Source organism: Pinus tabuliformis, chromosome 4_2, assembly GCF_031772625.1.
Source record: "Pinus tabuliformis cultivar Carrire ecotype Pingquan chromosome 4_2, CPIR1, whole genome shotgun sequence".
Lineage (NCBI taxonomy): Eukaryota > Viridiplantae > Streptophyta > Pinopsida > Pinales > Pinaceae > Pinus > Pinus tabuliformis.
In genome coordinates, this window is record NC_142304.1 from 68528319 (window position 1) to 68546026 (window position 17708).

At 34.2% G+C, this 17708-nt stretch overlaps 1 pseudogene; it reads right to left on the minus strand.

The window, feature by feature from the left end:
• Window positions 1–7746: 7746 nt before the first annotated feature.
• Window positions 7747–17708, minus strand: part of LOC149168273 (BTB/POZ domain-containing protein At1g21780 pseudogene) — a 32857-nt pseudogene continuing 22895 nt past the window's right edge.

A 17708-nucleotide genomic window follows, 5' to 3' on the forward strand; every position in this document is an offset into this window, starting at 1 on the left:
ACATGAGTGAATGAAAGCTCAAGAAAAAATATAAATTCATTCCTTAACCTTATCCATGATTGGATTAAGTTCCACGTTCTTTACCTTGGATATATCACTTTAGATCCCCCCTTTACTTGGAGTCTTCTTATCCTTGAATCCAAAGAAAAATTCAAGAGAAAGCATAAGGAATATATCTCTAATCTGGTATTGGTCCCTTCTCCTACTACAACTTTGTAATTTGTAAATATATTTTCATATTTGAATGGTATTCCACCTACTCCACAAGTATCCAGCGTCCCTTAACAAGATCCATCATGTAAACCCAACGCCGCATATTTGGAATATTCATTTTCCTTTAAGAATCATTGTTGGTTTCACTTCTACTAGTTTATGAGAACCTTAATAAGAAAATTTGATTTCTTGGATGAACTCTATGGAAGGAATGCCCTTTCTTTGAAATCTCATGGAGTTTCTTACTAACCACAGTCCCCAACACACATAGCAAGGAAGTACCTTATGATATACTATTGACTTGTCTTTACACCATCTTTAAAAGTATGCCTCCAAAGTGTCCCCTCTCCTTTTTACACATGCACATATTAGTTTTACTACTTCATTCCCTATCTATTTTTCATAAGGACAATACACAAATAAATGATTTACACTATCTCCATGCTTCTTACACTTAATGCACCAAGCTGGCCCATGCAAATTTCTTTTGAGACCATTATCTTAGGTAAGGATTTTAATAGGCATTGCTAGCCAAAGGAATATTGTAGTTTTGAGAAGGCATCGTAACTTATATTTTTTTTCCAACAACCATTTCTTAACGCCTACATCTTCCTCCTCCTTTTTTGTTGCATATCCTAAGTTAGCTATATAGACCCCTAAATTTTCATTCTTTATCGATTTTAATTCATCTTCATCATTCTTTATTTTTAGGGAATTATGTTTCAAACTATGAATGAATTGTTTCCATTATATAGCTTGCATTGATTGTAGATTTAGCTAGATTCTAGATTTCCATCCTTGGCTCCACGCAAATTCATGTCTAGAACACTTGCATCAACTAGCTTAAAAATATTTTGATTATGAAGGGATGCTAGAATATGTTTAAAAAACTTATAATTTGTATACTAACCCACCAAGGGGTTTTCCCCAATTCTTGCTTGGTTCCCTCTACACACTTTCCATGATAGCTACTTGGCAATCAAATCAAATACTCTTATTGATGCTTTCATAGCACACCACTAAATATCTTTATTTCTCTTTCAATATAGTCCTCAATAGGTTCAAAATAAAATTATTTAACCTTCATTACTCTTCCCAACAACCCCTCATTATGGAACAACCTTCGAAAGATGTTAATTGCTAGAGCCTTCCCAAACATATGGATGTTCTTGAGCTACAATTCATCATTGGCCTTCCTTGTAGTAATTATATTCCAGTTAACTAAATGAACCTATCATTTTCCCTCTCCCTTGTCAATAAGGCGATAAAGTATTTCTTTATAATATTTTCCAATATCTTTTTTGGAATGTTTTAAATACATCCAATAGATAAGAATACTTTTATAGGCTAATTTTACAAACACCAACTTGCCACCTCAAGATAACCACCTATAGCACCAATATATAACTATGTCTTCAATTTTGTCATATAGACACATCTAGTTAATGAACTTGTAGTCATTTGGATTTAGATGAAATCTGAAGGATTTGATCCTATTATCTGAAGGTGCATAAGAGTGAAGAATTAATTGAGAAATATCCCTTTCCACTTCCTCCTCCAATCAATTAAAACTCTTGAAGTATTTATGGAAATTGACTTCAATACCAATTTCTTTACAATATAGGTCCAAATGCCTTTGTGCTTATTGATCTCCTTAACCAAGCCTTCATGAAATATCATTACATCCTTTACAAAAAGAGGTATTGGGTAAATTATATGCATAAATTCCCAGACATTAAATCATCAGCTCGAGGGCTTGTAAGCTTCAATATGAAAGCACAGGAAATGCAGGATCATAGCCTATTCTATCATATGATAACAACTAATTCTAGTAAACTATTCTTAAACACAAATTGCGGGAAATGAACACTAAGGAAAGAATGAAAGGAAGGAAAACAATTTGTTGTAAATTCCACAGAGATGTATTGTACACTAGGTTGATGAAAAGGCTACTCTTATAGTGCCAATCACATTCTTTCACTAAGATCAACTCTAGTTGTTTCTGTGATTCAAGAGAGAGTATTGCCTTGCCCAATGACCTTTAGTGGGGGGGATTTCCTCTGTAGAGGATGAATTCATTAAAATACAAATCAATACAATGAAATTTAGATCTATAGTTGAACTAGATAATTAAGTACAAATGTAAATAACACAACACATGTTAGAGGATGGGAGCCCTACCAAACCTAGCACACATTGTGAGAAATCTTACAAATAAGTAAGTAATTCAAGCTACAGACAGAATATCACCAATTGAATATTATGGGGTGAAAATGGGAGATTACAAATATCCCAGCTTGGATTCCACTCCCTCTTACAATAATCCCCTGTGCAATTTCATTTCCAAACTTCTCCTCTCTTCTATGGTTATATATACACAGATCATAGCACTCGCGTGAATCAAAATTGCTTCCTTCAAATAAGCAATATCTAGGCATAATTGATTTACAAGATATTTGTTTTTTCAAGTTTAATGGATCTTGGTTGCAGAATTAACCCAAGATCGTATTACAATTGATTTCACATAGTATAAAAATGTTGATAATAATTTGATTTAGTCTCCTTTGTTGGTTGGGAACACATGTTTGTCTAGAACATTGAAGAAGAGGGCTACAACTATAAATTAGGGCAAACCCAGATTAGAAAAACATGCATATCCCTTAGATCCTTCAATATTTTGGAAAACTTCCTGTGAGTTAGGTAAATGGGTGTATTTTGAAAAAACCACGTTCCATCATTTTGAGATTTTCCTTCATTTACATGAAAATTGAGGCAGAAGTTGACTATTTTTCTAGAACTCTTTGCTAATTTTGGGTTGAACTATTGTTCCTTAGTTGAATTTCCACACATGCGATCTGGGCATGAAATAATAAGAAAAAACATATTGGGGATATTTTCATCAAAACCCATGTCTTATATTTTCTAAATTCATCTCCATCAGCTTATAAATCATGTGGGAAGATCACTATTGAAAGTGAATTTAACTAAAATAAGAACATATGAAATTAGCAAGATTAATCTAAATTCTTCCTAAATCATTAAAAACAAATGAAATTACAAATATTAATAACATTTTACTCATTAATCTTGTTAAGCACATAAGTATGGAAGGAGACCAACTGACAATGTAAAATACGTTAATTTTTATATCCAACATCTCCCCAGTGCCTAAAGGTTGGCATGACCTCATGCCAAATGGAGTAGGAAATTGATCAAACCCACAATAAAAATCTATGTCCTGCCATCTTTTCTTGTGCAAATAGATCCACTGATTACTGAAGTAATTCCATATGCTTACTGTAGAGCCTAAATTATTCATTGTTTCTTCTATAACATGATTCAACATAAACTCTTATAATACCTTCCTTATACATATGGGTGCCTTAGAACAAAATTCTCTAGATGTGGATTTGAAACATACTATTCAATATTTATTCCTCTTCTAAATCTTCTTCTCACGAAATCCCAATCTTTCTCTTAGACAGAGAGTTCCCGCCCTCTTCTGAACCTTAGTTTCTCTACACCCTGATCATCCTCTTCACCAGCCATCATTTCACACTCTTTTCTAATCCTAGTAGATTCTCCTTATTCATCATGTGATCCAATTTCATAATATTCACTATATTTAGAGTATTCAAAATATTGGAAATCAAATTCTTGATCATCATAATCCATGGAAAATTTGTCCCCATATGGTTCAAGATCATCACTCCACTCAGAAACATATTCATTGCAATCCATGCTTTCAAAAGCTATAGAAATCATAATTCCATCATTAGAATGCTCTTTAATAGAATGGTCATCTTCATAATCATTATGCTTCATCAAAACATGCTTATGCTCCTTATTACTTGATTTTACCAGCACTCTGAGAATGTTCATAACATTGATTAGCATCTTCACATACATTTTCCAATATTTGATTATCAATGTCTGATTCTTATGTACCACTGCCACATACATCCAATGTTCTAACTTCATTAGGTTTTTATTCTTGTGTAACAAAGGATGTGGTTGACCTTCCTGGAATATCATACAACATTGTTATCATACTTTTCTCATTACTTTTTCTCAAGAGTCTAAAATCTGGTTCCCATCAACCACCCAATATGTTTTCACTACTATTAATATTTTTTCAATAATAAGAGGTTCATCTTCGTGATCCACTAGCTTACTATCCCATATAATACAACATAGCACCTTTTTCACCCTGCTCAAAACATTAATATTGTCTCAAAGTATGACTGTGCAAAATAAAATCCATCTCTAAAATAATGTCTTCTATGTTATACCTATCTTGGTAAATGTTGAAGACTCCATTGCATTAATTAGATCACGTCCTTGGATATGTTGAGAAATCTTCACACCAGTCATGATAAATTCAAATAAAGCCTCTTTTATATATCACACCAAGTGTATTTTATTTTGCAATGATTGGGACAACATTCATAACCCAAGATTTGTTTGGTGTAAGTGTTGTTGTGAATCCACCAAGACCTACATTCATGTCCATAACATTATGATATCTAATCGCTCCAATATATTTGTTGATTCTTTTGTAGGCCTTCATGTGCTTCTTCCACAATAGTGTATCAGAATTATATGACTTAGTTGTAGCTACTAATAATGAACCACTGAGAAATTTAGGAGGAACAACAGTAAGGTGCTTTGGGAACTTTTCCAAAATTCCTCCAGCCACTTCACTAGCATCATTTACTTTAGGCATTCACATAGTGCATATTTCCATTCTCTTATACCAAGAATCATCTGGATTGACTAATTCATAGGCAGGACGTGAATCAATAGTATCCTGGCTTCTAGGACAATAATGAGTATTAATTCTCTTTTTCAGGTCACCTTTTCATACTTCTTCGCTTGACACAAAAGTTTTGATATTTCTTCATATCTGCTCTATAATTTTTTTAAAAGAAAAAATTTAGCTATAGCCTTCCAGTACCTACTCTGAATAGGTACCGGACTGCTTAAAAATTATGCTCTTCCACACTGTTGTGGATACACCATTATATCTTCCTCCTTGTAAATCATCAACCACAATCATGCAGTTTTACCAAGTATGGTTTTATCCCTCAAATAGTATACTTGATCGTACTCACTAATAGTTGCACGAAAAATTACAACGATGACCCCTTCAAACAGATGAATCCATTTTTCCATTTCACTTCTCTGGCCACCAACATCATCAAGCCTATAACATTCACCATTTCTCCCATTTCTCCCATTGTCGCCAATCACCTTGGACTAATTGTTTCAGTGTGGAAGGTCATTGTACACCACTGAAACAGGATTATAAGTAGTTTTTATTAGAATATCAATGCAGACATATGGATTTGGTATATTATGAGGTTTCTAGCATTAAATGATAGCTTGAATAGTCAAATTCAAGCTTTTGTGATCCATATCTTGAATGTTAAAAACATTTTCAGAAGAAATCACATTGGAAGGTTTTGGTCGACGTGTTTCAAACCAACTAGTATGGTTCATCTTCAAGACAAGATGAAGAATCAGATCAAGGCAGTAGGTTAAATAGGAAGACAAGTCATCCTAACGGATATAAGGAAATGACTATATTTTACTTGGAGAGGAAAAGGGAATTTTTTTTATTTAATTTTAAACTAATTAATTTAAATAATTATTTTTTATAAATAAATAATTTAAAACATATATTAAATAATATCATAAAATTAACTTTAGATTTGACTGGGAATAAGATATTCATAAATATATATAAAGGATTATACCAGATTCATGATTTAAAGAAGGGAATAATAATATAATAAACAATATTCCGATGAGAAATACTAGAAAATATAACTTCATGAGACAAAGGAGGAATAATATAATTTTTTAGATTAATAATAAATAATAATAATAATAATAAATATTTATTTATTTAATATAATAATAAAGGATAAAAAATTATGGACATTATTTTCTACCTAATTATAAAGGGTTAAAGATGAGATTGTAATCTTCTAGTTATAAATTAAATGGATAAGTATATAATTACAAATTAAAGAAGAAAATTAGGACTTATGACTTAACTAAGAGAAAGAAATATGTGTGTGTTTGTGTGTGGATTAAAAACAAATTTATAAACAAGGCTAGGGGAAGTTATTGAAACAATGGAAACAAATTACTCACATTAACCCCTAACAATGAATCAAGATTAAAAATAAAATAAAGAGGAAGAAAGAAAACAAAGGAGTATTAATAAATCCTATGGGAGGAAGTCAGAAGAAAACACAAATAAGGATAAAAACAGGTAACTAGACAAAAAGTCCAGACAAAGAAGGAGAAAAAACTAAGAAAGGGTAGAAATCCAACAACTACTAATTCTCTATCTATCGTCCCTATTAAGATTATTGGACCTCCTCTCAATTTCAATGGCTTCCCCAAACTTACAGTGATGAAAACGAGAAAACTTCACAATAACCTTAGCCTCCTCAATGCATATATGATGCTTGGTCTTTTTTGAATGTTCCGCCAAAGCTGAAGAGTGGGTTCAAAATGGTCTTTAACATATTTTAAGGAACTTCTAATGGTGTTGAGGGGCCTAAAGGTTGAGGGAACATTATGCTTCTTTAGGATTCTCGCAATCTTGTATAGCGTCCCTTGGATGGAGGGGAGGTGAACACTTGAATTACGATCAATGGGGTCTTTCTTAATCTTAGGACCTTTACTAGCTTTGAGGAAAGCTTTAATACCCTGCTGCTTACCATATCCATTATTAACAAAAACATTAAGGAGATGGGATTTTTCATTAGAAATTTGTTCATCGTCAGAAATCCTTAGTGCACGATTGGATAACATGTTGAGAACACCTATCTTCTGAGCAGGAAAATTATGGGAATCGGCATGAAGACACTGCTCAGTATGATTTTTCTTTTGATACACCTAATGGGAGAAAGAGCCATCAACTTTCCTTGAAATGAGGACATGAAGGAAAGGAAGGAAACCATCATTTTTTTGCTCCATGGTAAACTTTATGGAGTTATACTGATTGTTAAGATGCTATAAAAGAAGATCTAACTTATCAGGCCCATGCAGCCATATGGCGCAGGTGCCATCAACAAATCTTGAATAATTTACACTTTGGGACTGTTTTACTACTCTAGGGTCTTAATTTTCGAAGGAAGAAAAGTAGGAGTTGAGAAAAGATGGATATAATGTAGATAGACTAGAGAAGTTTACATGGCTTGGCATAGGATTGTGCATAATGTTGATAATGCATTTTATAGTTCAGTTGTTATCCCACCACTTGTTCTATTGGAAGAATCCCAAGGAACGAAAGGCCATTATTATTATCACATTAATGGATTTGATATGTGCCATTGATGCATTTTTTGTCTTATTAAATATTCAAGGAAGTAAAACCTACTTCATGTTCTTGGATTCAATTAAAGAGAATTAGTAGGGCTTGGTTATTGTGAAATAATTGGCATTGATGTATAGATATTTGAATTTCTCCATGAGGCCAAAAGTAATACCTGTTGAGATCAAGGGTAGATAGATTCACCATTTGTTTCCCATGACACCAAGTGGACTGAATTGTATTCTTACAACTCTTGTTGTATGTACTCTAAAATAAAGAACATCCTCCAAAAGGCTTTCTTCACATAATTCTTTCAAGCACCCAATGTCATATTTATCAGCAAATCTCAATAAATCTATCCTATGGTTCCAAAATTCATCATGTTTAATACCTCCATATATGTAGATTATAAGGTCCATGCAAGCTTCTACAAATATGTCTCCAATATTAATCATTTATGATTCTTTCTTTTTGACATCATGCAAGAAAATATTCTAAAAAACAGGGGATTGTGCTGCTAAAACAACCCTATGAGCTCTAAGAGTACCATTAGCAATATTAATAATTGCATTTGTTTGAATACCATCAAACGGCATACGAGAAAGGAATTTTAATGCACCCTTAATTGATTGACACTGCATTGATCCTTCATTTCCATATTGAAAAAGCTTCTCCATCATTCATTGTAGCAATTTTCTGGTCCAAAAACTCTACGTCAATTATAAACAATCCATGAAAGCTAAAATATATAGGCCACACAAAACCCTCACTAATGAGGAGAAATCTATCATAGACTGGTGATATCCAAGGTCATCGACTTACTCCTACATTGAATATGAAAAACACAAATGTTGTAATTGATGGTTGTTCTATATAAATGTGGCCCGGATTTGGAAAAAGACAAATATGGAGATACATGTTCTTCTCTATTGAAAAGTGTCAGTTCCATATTCCAACTTTGAGGGCATCAGACCTCCAGCAAGAGCAGGAGCCAAAGCTTTCAATCCTCTATGAGCAAGTCTCCATATAATTTTTCAGATTCAGGAGACCTTTGGATATAATTTTTTTTGACAAGATTTTCTATGTGGCCAAAATCTACAAAATTAAATTTTAACCTTCAGAGTGCCATTTCTAGAATTAAGAAATTCTAATCTGTAGCTTTAGAGCAATTTCCCACCTACAACCAAATTATATAATATATTAAATGCAAATATTTATCTGGCCAATTATTCTATGTTAAAGAGAGATTCCATACAGGCTGGCAGAATTTTTTTGTTAATGGAAAACCTGTGAGCAATTTATGAAACTGGCGTTTCGGACTAGCTAGGTGAGTCCATCATCAGGGCAATAAGATCTGTATTTTGAGAAGAGAGAGTCGAGGAAATTAAGAAGCTATTAATAGAAGAATAGAAAGATATCTCTTAGCTTATGATGTCGGCTTGATTGATTTACATTTATTAATTAATTAATTAATTAATTTTTAATTGATTTAATTTAATTTTAATTTCAATTTTAATTTTTTTTATTATATTAAATTAATAAATAAATTTTATTTAAAAGACTTATATATAAATATTTTTTTTATGTTATTTAAAATTGTGTGATATGTTATATATTAATTAATTAATTAATTTTTATTAATTTAATTTTTTTTTTTTTTAGATTTCACAATTAAATTAAATTAATAATTAAATTTTATTAAAAGACTTATATATAAATATTTTTTATGTTATTTAAAATTATGTGATATGTGATATATTAATTAATTAATTAATATAATTTAATTTTTTTTAGATTTCAAAATTAAATTAAATTAATAAATAAAATTTATTTAAAAGACTTATATATAAATATTTTTTATGTTATTAAAATTATGTGATTTGTTATATATTAATTAATTAATTTAATTTAATTTTTTCAAAATTAAATTAAATTAATAAATAAATTTTATTTAAAAGACTTATATATATATATATATATATATATATATATATATATATATATATATATATATATATTGTTATTTAAAATTATGTGATATGTTATGTATTAATTAATTAATTAATTAATTTTCAATTAATTTAATTTTTTTTTTTTTTTTTTTTTAATTTCAAAGTTAAATTAAATTATTTAATTAACTAAATAAATTATGAATTGTCAAATGCAGTCATAAGGGCGAATTAGATTAGTTTAAAGTTTTTTTCATTTTATTTAATAAGGGTTTCCAGGTACTACTTAGCTTAAGACCATCATCCCTATTCATATTATTGGAGGATTTCTCAATTTCAATTGCCTCTTTAATTCTACTTTTTAAATAATGGTCTTCCTTATGGATTAATTTAGCTTGTTCTATACATATATAGTGAGAAGAGGAACAAGCGTGCTCTGCTAGACCTGATTTATCCGACCTATTTTTAGTAATATCATTAATGTGTTCTTTTAATCTTACTCCAAAGGATCTCCCTGTTTCACCTATATAAACTTTACCGCAGGAACAGGGAATCGAATAAACGCCTTTGTGATTTTTTGGGTCTATTGCGTCTTTAGCAGACTCAAGCATGGTTCAATGCATTTGACAAAGCCAAGAAATGCTATGGAACAACAAGCACCATGTTCGTATCTTGAAGGGAATTGATATCTAGAAATATATCTTTGTCAACAAAAAAACACCTTCCAAAAGAATGTCCCCATTTTGAACATGCCTCGGCCTAGGAGCACCCTTTCTCACAATAAACCTATTGATTTGATTTGTTTTTGTATCCCTAGAAAAAACTATAAGTATGTTTGCAAAGGTATTGTTCCCAATCCATTGTTTTTGGCCATCTAACTTCCAACCACCTTCACCTTTGTTGTTGTTGTGTTCAAATATCTTGCATCCCTGCCATAGTTGGGTTCATTCAAAACCCAACATGCCATAATATCAAGTCGAGCTAAAGCTTGTAGGAATTTTTTTTATACTCACTTCCATGAATTGAAATTGCAAGCATCGCCAAGAAAGCATGCACCATCATAAATTTAAAACTGCTAATATCTACCCTTGCAAGTTTAATCATTGCAAGAGAACTCCCAAGAACAGATAGACCGGGCCAACCATATCCATCAATGGTTCCTTGAGCCACTTTAATGTTTGATCATTAGACATGAGAAGAAGAGGACATTTGTTTTGAAAAAGGACGGTCTTGTTGATGTAGTTGTGTGGAATCCATGGGAAAAGAAAACTAAAGTAATGGTGCAACAATTGAAGCCATGTAAGGAATGGAAGTAGTAGTGGGAAATGATGGGTTTATAAGATAGGATGGGTAAATGCAAGGACTACATCTACAAATTTCTGATGTCGTGGTAGATAGTATAATAATAGAAAATAACAAGCTTAAACTATTGTTTTTATAGTAAACTTCCTTTATCTTTAAATAAATTAAAAATATCAGAAAAACCTTTGCCTCTAGTTACCTTATTTTTTTGGAGTCGATACTTACATATATAAATGCTAGATCTGGGCATGTGCAAGAAAATTTGAATCACAACATACTTTTGAACTGCTTGGAGGCCATAACACAAAAAATGTTGTTGCTAGCAAGGTCTACTGCTACCTTTGAGATGTTTGTTTGCTATAAATTGTCTGCAAAATTTCACTTATGATACTATAAGAACAAAGATCTCCCTCTAGTTACTTTTCCAACATTTGGTAGTCCTCACTTATTCAAGAAAAACATCAAAATGTTGTTGCACTATACTTTAAGTTGATTCAATAACTACATGCAACATTTATTTCATTTTATTGTTCTACCATCCTACCCTACTTGAGAAATGAGATATTTTTTCAAGTGTAGGAGTATTTCCAATGAATCCATGTGTGTAACAGATCTATAAGCATACTCATATCTAAACATGAAATATGTACCTCAATGGTTTCCCAAACATGAGAGGCTAGGTTCTCTTGTAGAGATGATGCCAAGAATTGTCAAAGGATGGAGTGATATTGTTGTTGGATGATAGTTTGGAACCAAGTTTTGATGCATCCTCTATCTCCTTGCCTCTCCTTGATTATAATGCCATGAATTTCTTTAGAAGTTTGATCATCACATCACAAAATTCACAAAGGATTTGGGAACAAACATGCCAAAAATTCTTCAATCTATGGCTCAAGTGGTTTCTCCTCATTGGATGTGTTCCATGATTATTGGATCTTATCTAAATGTTGATTAGGACAATTAGAAGAGTCTTATAAGTCCTCCTCTTGTGGTACTTGTTAGAGTCGGTCTTGTCAGTCCTCCGTCAGAGATCAAAACTCTTTTTGCATTTCATTTTCAGGTGTCCCATTCTGCTCGATCACCTACATTCCAATTAGGAGCATGCCATAATCTGATGGAAGGACTTTGTCATTTATTCCCCTCATGTCTTGTACCTGTTGGCTTAGGTCTTTTCATCAATGTTTATTAAAATCCATGATAGTCAATTTTTGATCTTTTAATGGGTAAAGAGTCATGTCAATCATAGGTCTAGGGTTTCATAAGTTGTGTCTTCAAAGTGCCCAATCATGCTAGCAAGCCAGAGGGAGGATCAATAAGTTTTCATTTCAAGATTTCCATCATCAATAATGCTCAAAGTTTATTCCTCTTCAAAACTCTGTTTTGAAGAGGAAATCGTCAAATCAATGGTTTGTAATAAGTGTATTTTTAAAGTTTTCTGCGATGAAGAATTTCAAATGCAGGCCTTGGTCACCTTATTATCTTCAGCAGTTTTAGCGACCTTGCAACAGATAGACGAGATTCATCATTCACTCCAAAAAGTCAAAGACAAGTAAAACAGAGTCATTTCAAAATGAGAAAGTGCCAAAAGTTCTGCAGCATTGGCAGGACAGTTTCTGTTGAAGTGCCTACTGACTATGTTGTGGAAATTAAGGATACAAAGTTCTTGTTGCACAAGTTTCCACTACCTTCAAAGTCTGGTCGACTGTAGAAACTAGCTGCTGAAGCTCATGAATCCATGAATGACAATGTGTCCCTTAATGATATTCCAGGAGGTGCGGAGGCATTTGAGTTTTGTGCCAAGTTTGGCTGTGGGATCATAGTCACTGTAAGTGTCCAGAACATCGTGTCTACACGTTGTGCTGCAGACTATCTTGAAATGATTGACGGAATAGAGAAAAGAAACTTAACATTGAAATTGGATACCTTTCTCAATTCAAGCCTCCTTAATGGCTGGAAAGATTCTATCATTACATTGCATACTACAAAATCATTCTTGCTCTGGTCTGAAAATCTGAAGATTAATGGTCGATGCATTGATGCTGTAGCTTGGAAAGCATTGACAGATCCAGTAAATGTAGGCTGGTCGTTTACTTATACAAGAACTTATATGATGCAAGATCAAAAATCTTTCAGAAGCATATTGAACCCTACATTGAATGAAATTCATAGCCAGCATTATCACCTTGTACCTAAAGATTGGTGGGTTGAAGACATCATTGGAGTCACGACACATTGTGGAGGAAACAAAAGTCAATGTGAAAATCAAAATTGTTGGTGAAATTGCAGGCGCGGCGCATAGAAGGGAGGTCGCGACGCATCCACAGCGCGCGGCGCATGGAGCCGTATACAGTAGTGAAAACATGCTCATGCACGGCGCGTTGGGCTGGGGTGCGGCGCACAGGGTCGACACGCTAGAAAAAATAATCATCAGTGTTCCAAAATCAAATAATTCATCACAGATCGTGGGCACAAGAAGCAGACGAAGGAGGACATTGTTGTTTGCAAATATGTACCTGATGATCCAGAGAGTCTGTGTGGAGAAAGATGCCTAAATTTATTGACAAATACAGAGCGCACACCTGAGTATTGCCTTTGTGGAGATCGCCGCAAAAACCAGCGATTTCAGTGATACGTGAAGACAAAATTATTCCAGACAGATGGACATGGCATTTGTATTATTATGATTGATGAACAGCTGGACATGAAGACTTGCAAGGAAATGATCTTGGGAAAACCCGCACCATTAGTTAGTACCTTCAGGTTGAGCTATTTGAAATTTAATGAGTCGCGCCGAGGGACAATTTGAAATTGAATGGTTTCCATCAGTTTCAACATGATAAGGCACTACCAGAAGTTGAAAGCATTGGAGCAAAAGTTGCTTGCTCATCCCTGTCATAAGTCTGAAATAGGATGAACACCAGTTGAGGTCTTTTCAAAGAAAAGCAGAATTAAATAGTGTAGCTCAGCAACTTCGAATGAAAATGCGTGACTCTCAGCTTCACAAATTTAGGGAAGAGTTAAAAAATTGCTCAAGAGTGCTTAAGCGACTTGGACACATTGATTCTGATGTTGTGGTGCAAGTGAAAGGTCGGGCTACATGTCTTATTGACACAGGGGATGAACTTCTTGTGACAGAGTTGATGTTCAATGGCACATTCAATGAGCTGGATCATCATCAAACAACAGCACTTGCAAACGTGCCCTCTCTCCTTATTATGCATACAAGTTTTTCAGAATAATGGTAAAAATAAATGGATTTCTCTCGGAGGGATACTCCTATGTATTATAGGTACATAAGTGATGTTTGCAGATCTTGGACACTTCACTTCTTTTTCCATCCGGATTGCCTTTGTAGGAGTTGTCTATCCATGTCTGATACTCTCTTACATGGGACAAGCCACCTTTCTTTTGAAAAATTTTCATTCTGTTGACAAAACTTTCTACAATTCAATACCTAAGCGTGTTTTTTGGCTTGTGTTTGTAGTGGCCACCCTTGCTGCTATTGTTTGAAGCCAGGCTGTTATTTCAGCGACCTTTTCAATCGTCAAGCAATGCCATGCTTTGGGTTGTTTTCCACGTATCAAGATAGTCCACACTTCGAGGCATATCTGTGGTCGAATTTACATACCAGAAATAAATTGGATTCTCTTGGTTCTATGCCTTGCCGTCACTGTAGGATTCCGGGATACCACCTTAACTGGGAATGCTTATGGCATTGTTGTTATCACTGTTATGTTTGTGACAACATGCCTTATGTCACTTGTTATAATCATTGTATGGCGAAAGAATTTTGTATGGGCTATTGCTTTTCTTCTCTTCTTTGGATGGATTGAAGGATCCTACCTCTCATCCTCTATTATGAAGGTGCCATAGGGAGGTTGGGCTCCTCTTGCTTTGGCAGCAATATTTATGGTTGTCATGTATGTATGGCATTATGGTACATGGAGAAAATACATGTTTGACTTACAAAACAAGGTTTCTATGAAATGGATTCTCACACTTGGACCAAGCCTTGGAATTGTGTGGGTTCCTAGTATTGGATTAATCTATACCGAATTTGTCATAGGGGTTCCTGCTATATTCTCACATTTTTTCACAAATATTCCTGCATTTCATCGAGTACTTGTGTTTGTGTGCATCAAATCAGTTCCTGTTCCATTTGTCCCTGTTGAAGAACGTTATCTTATTGGTCACATTGGCCCAAAAGTATACCATATGTACAGATGTATTGTGAGGTATGGGTATGAAGATATCCCGAAAGATGATAATGATTTTGAGTATCGACTTATTCTCAGTATTGCTGAATTTATACAGATGGAAGCTGAAGAATCACAGTCTACAGCTACGAAAATACTTTTCTCAGGATGGTCGTGACTTGACAAACCAATCGGCACAGCTGCAGTTACAAAGAAATCAAGTGTTCCATGTTCCTCGTATTAACAAGATGCTTTTGTGTGCCGGAGCCTAAAGGTTTCAAACTGACAGTTTTTATTCAAACGGAAAAAAGGAAATGAATGGTCGAAGACCGAAACACCTAAATCTAAAATGAAGAACATCAACCGTATGTAGTGAAATAAGCTACGCGGTCTACTTTTGTTTTCAGTTGCGAATTAAAGGGAGTTACAGCTACAGTTTTCGCCTTCCCAGTGGTCATCAACAGAATAGAGTAAAAAATGTAACGCTGCTCCTTTAGCGATGGTTGGCTTTTCATCTTCAGTTAGTAATGATTAAACAATCCCCTATTTTGGGTCGATCCATTTCCCGAGGGTAGAGTTATTTATTGCATGAAAAATCATTTTGTAAAGGTTGGAGTTTCTGGAAGTAGCGGGGAAGAAATCAACACTTTCATTGTACAATTTTGGCTTGGAAATTAATAGAATGATGCAACTTTGATTCATGAGATCCCTGTGGTGTGAGTTTAGCAAATGTGTTTTTCTTTATATGTTTCATATGTATTTTGTTATGTTTACCACCCATTCATAATCATTTCTGGTTGAATGCTTTTAAGTAGAAGAGGTAGAATTCAGTTTATGCTCTGCCTTGTCAAGCATTCATATTTTGTATATCTTCTTCTGTCTGAAAAGGATTCATGTGTATGCCCTTTTTAGCTTTTCTCAACAGTCTTTGCACTCAATTTTATTTAAATCTTATTGCTAAACCTCCCGCCTATATTTCCTCACGAAATATCCTATGTCTTTGATTTAATTTCCCAGCTCATGCAGTCCTTTGGTCCCACACAGCTCGGAAAATTCAGTCATTCAAAAATCGACTTTTTCCATATCTATTTACTAGCCTAAAATCAGTATTCATTTTGAGTCATCTCGGACCATATTGCTTATTCCTCACTGAGCGTGACCCGGAGAGAGCCCTCTCCTATTCTGGTAGGGCTAGCTACCAAACTGAGCGTGGTTTGTGGTTACCCTGATCTTTGCCTTCTTTCAGCCTAAGGCAGATTTAGGCTCTAATAGTACTTTTGTCTAGGTAAATCCTCTTTGTGGACAGACATGATCCCTCTAGCCCAATGAGTGGGACTAGCAACCTACGTGACAATCTACAAGACACTTTCCTAAATTACAATCGAAATGAGAGAAGAGGAAGATGGCCTACCTCATTCTGATGCTATAACGCACTCCTTTGTTGAAGATCTCAAATCTCTTGCTCCTTAGGCTCTGCTCTATTTCTCACAGTGTTTGGGTACATGCACAAGAGATCAAAGACACAACGAAGCATACAAGTGCAACAAGCATAATCAAAAGTAATCTACTTAACAAATCAAGGAGCATTAAGATAAATGATTCATTAACACAAAAATTTATGGAAATTGATCTAGTAGTTGTATATATTAATGAAATAAAGGAGGAAGAATACAACCAAGCCTTGATTTCAATCATCTCCCCTTAAGTGAATGTCCAAGTCCAAGCTCAAGCTCAAGCTCTCTAATCACTTCTTCTCCAAGCCAAATGAGTAGCATGTCGGTACTATTTTAGCATAAGGGTGCAAATAATTAGAGACCAACCATTTAGGAATGGGAGAGGATGAATATATAAGCAAGGAAAGGGAGTTAGGATCTCTCCAAAGATAGGGGAAGGCCCTCATCTCAAGGAGGTAGCTCATAGGGATAAGATCAAAGGGCAATATTGGGAGAATTCAACCACATCCACACCGAACAACCTCCATCTCGTCGTTCTGGAAGCCTCTAGATCATGAAGTTTCTTTCCCTCTTTGGGAAAACTCACTTTTTAGAGATCATCGCGAGTAACCAAGTAAAAAGTGTCCTAGCAGCACGAGGCTAGTATAGTGCAACTTATCATCATCACTAGTTGTCAGTGTCATAGTCGCACTGGTCTTGAAATTAGGGTTTTAGAGCTTGCTTCTTCGGGGAAGGCTCAAGGCATGTTTCCATTAGTGTTTCAGGGAGGATTTGAACTGCATATCATGATGGGTACACTACATGATTTCCAAGTTTTGAGCACTTCAAGGTATGACACAGGGAAGTGCAGGATGCATGACAAAATACTTTGTAACAGATACCCCCTAAAGCATGAAGGCAGAACAGGGAGTGATGGTTGAGATTCTTTATGAGATTTTGCAAGGATGGTAACAAACACTTTAAGAAGAACTACAAATAAAGGATGCATATACATATACATATATGATATCAAAACATGAATCCATGGTATGGACATAGCCATCTGGATAGAAAGGACTATGTGAAAATATCCACGGCATGGGTGCAAGCATCCAAATGAAAAGGATCATCTGTAAGTCTAAGATCCAAGGCATGTACACAACCACCTGATATAGAAGGACCATCATCATCATAAATATAAAGTCCCACGGTATGGTCACAGCCATCTGTATAGAAGAAACATGTGTACAATCACAAACAATAGATAACTTCGTGCAACTTG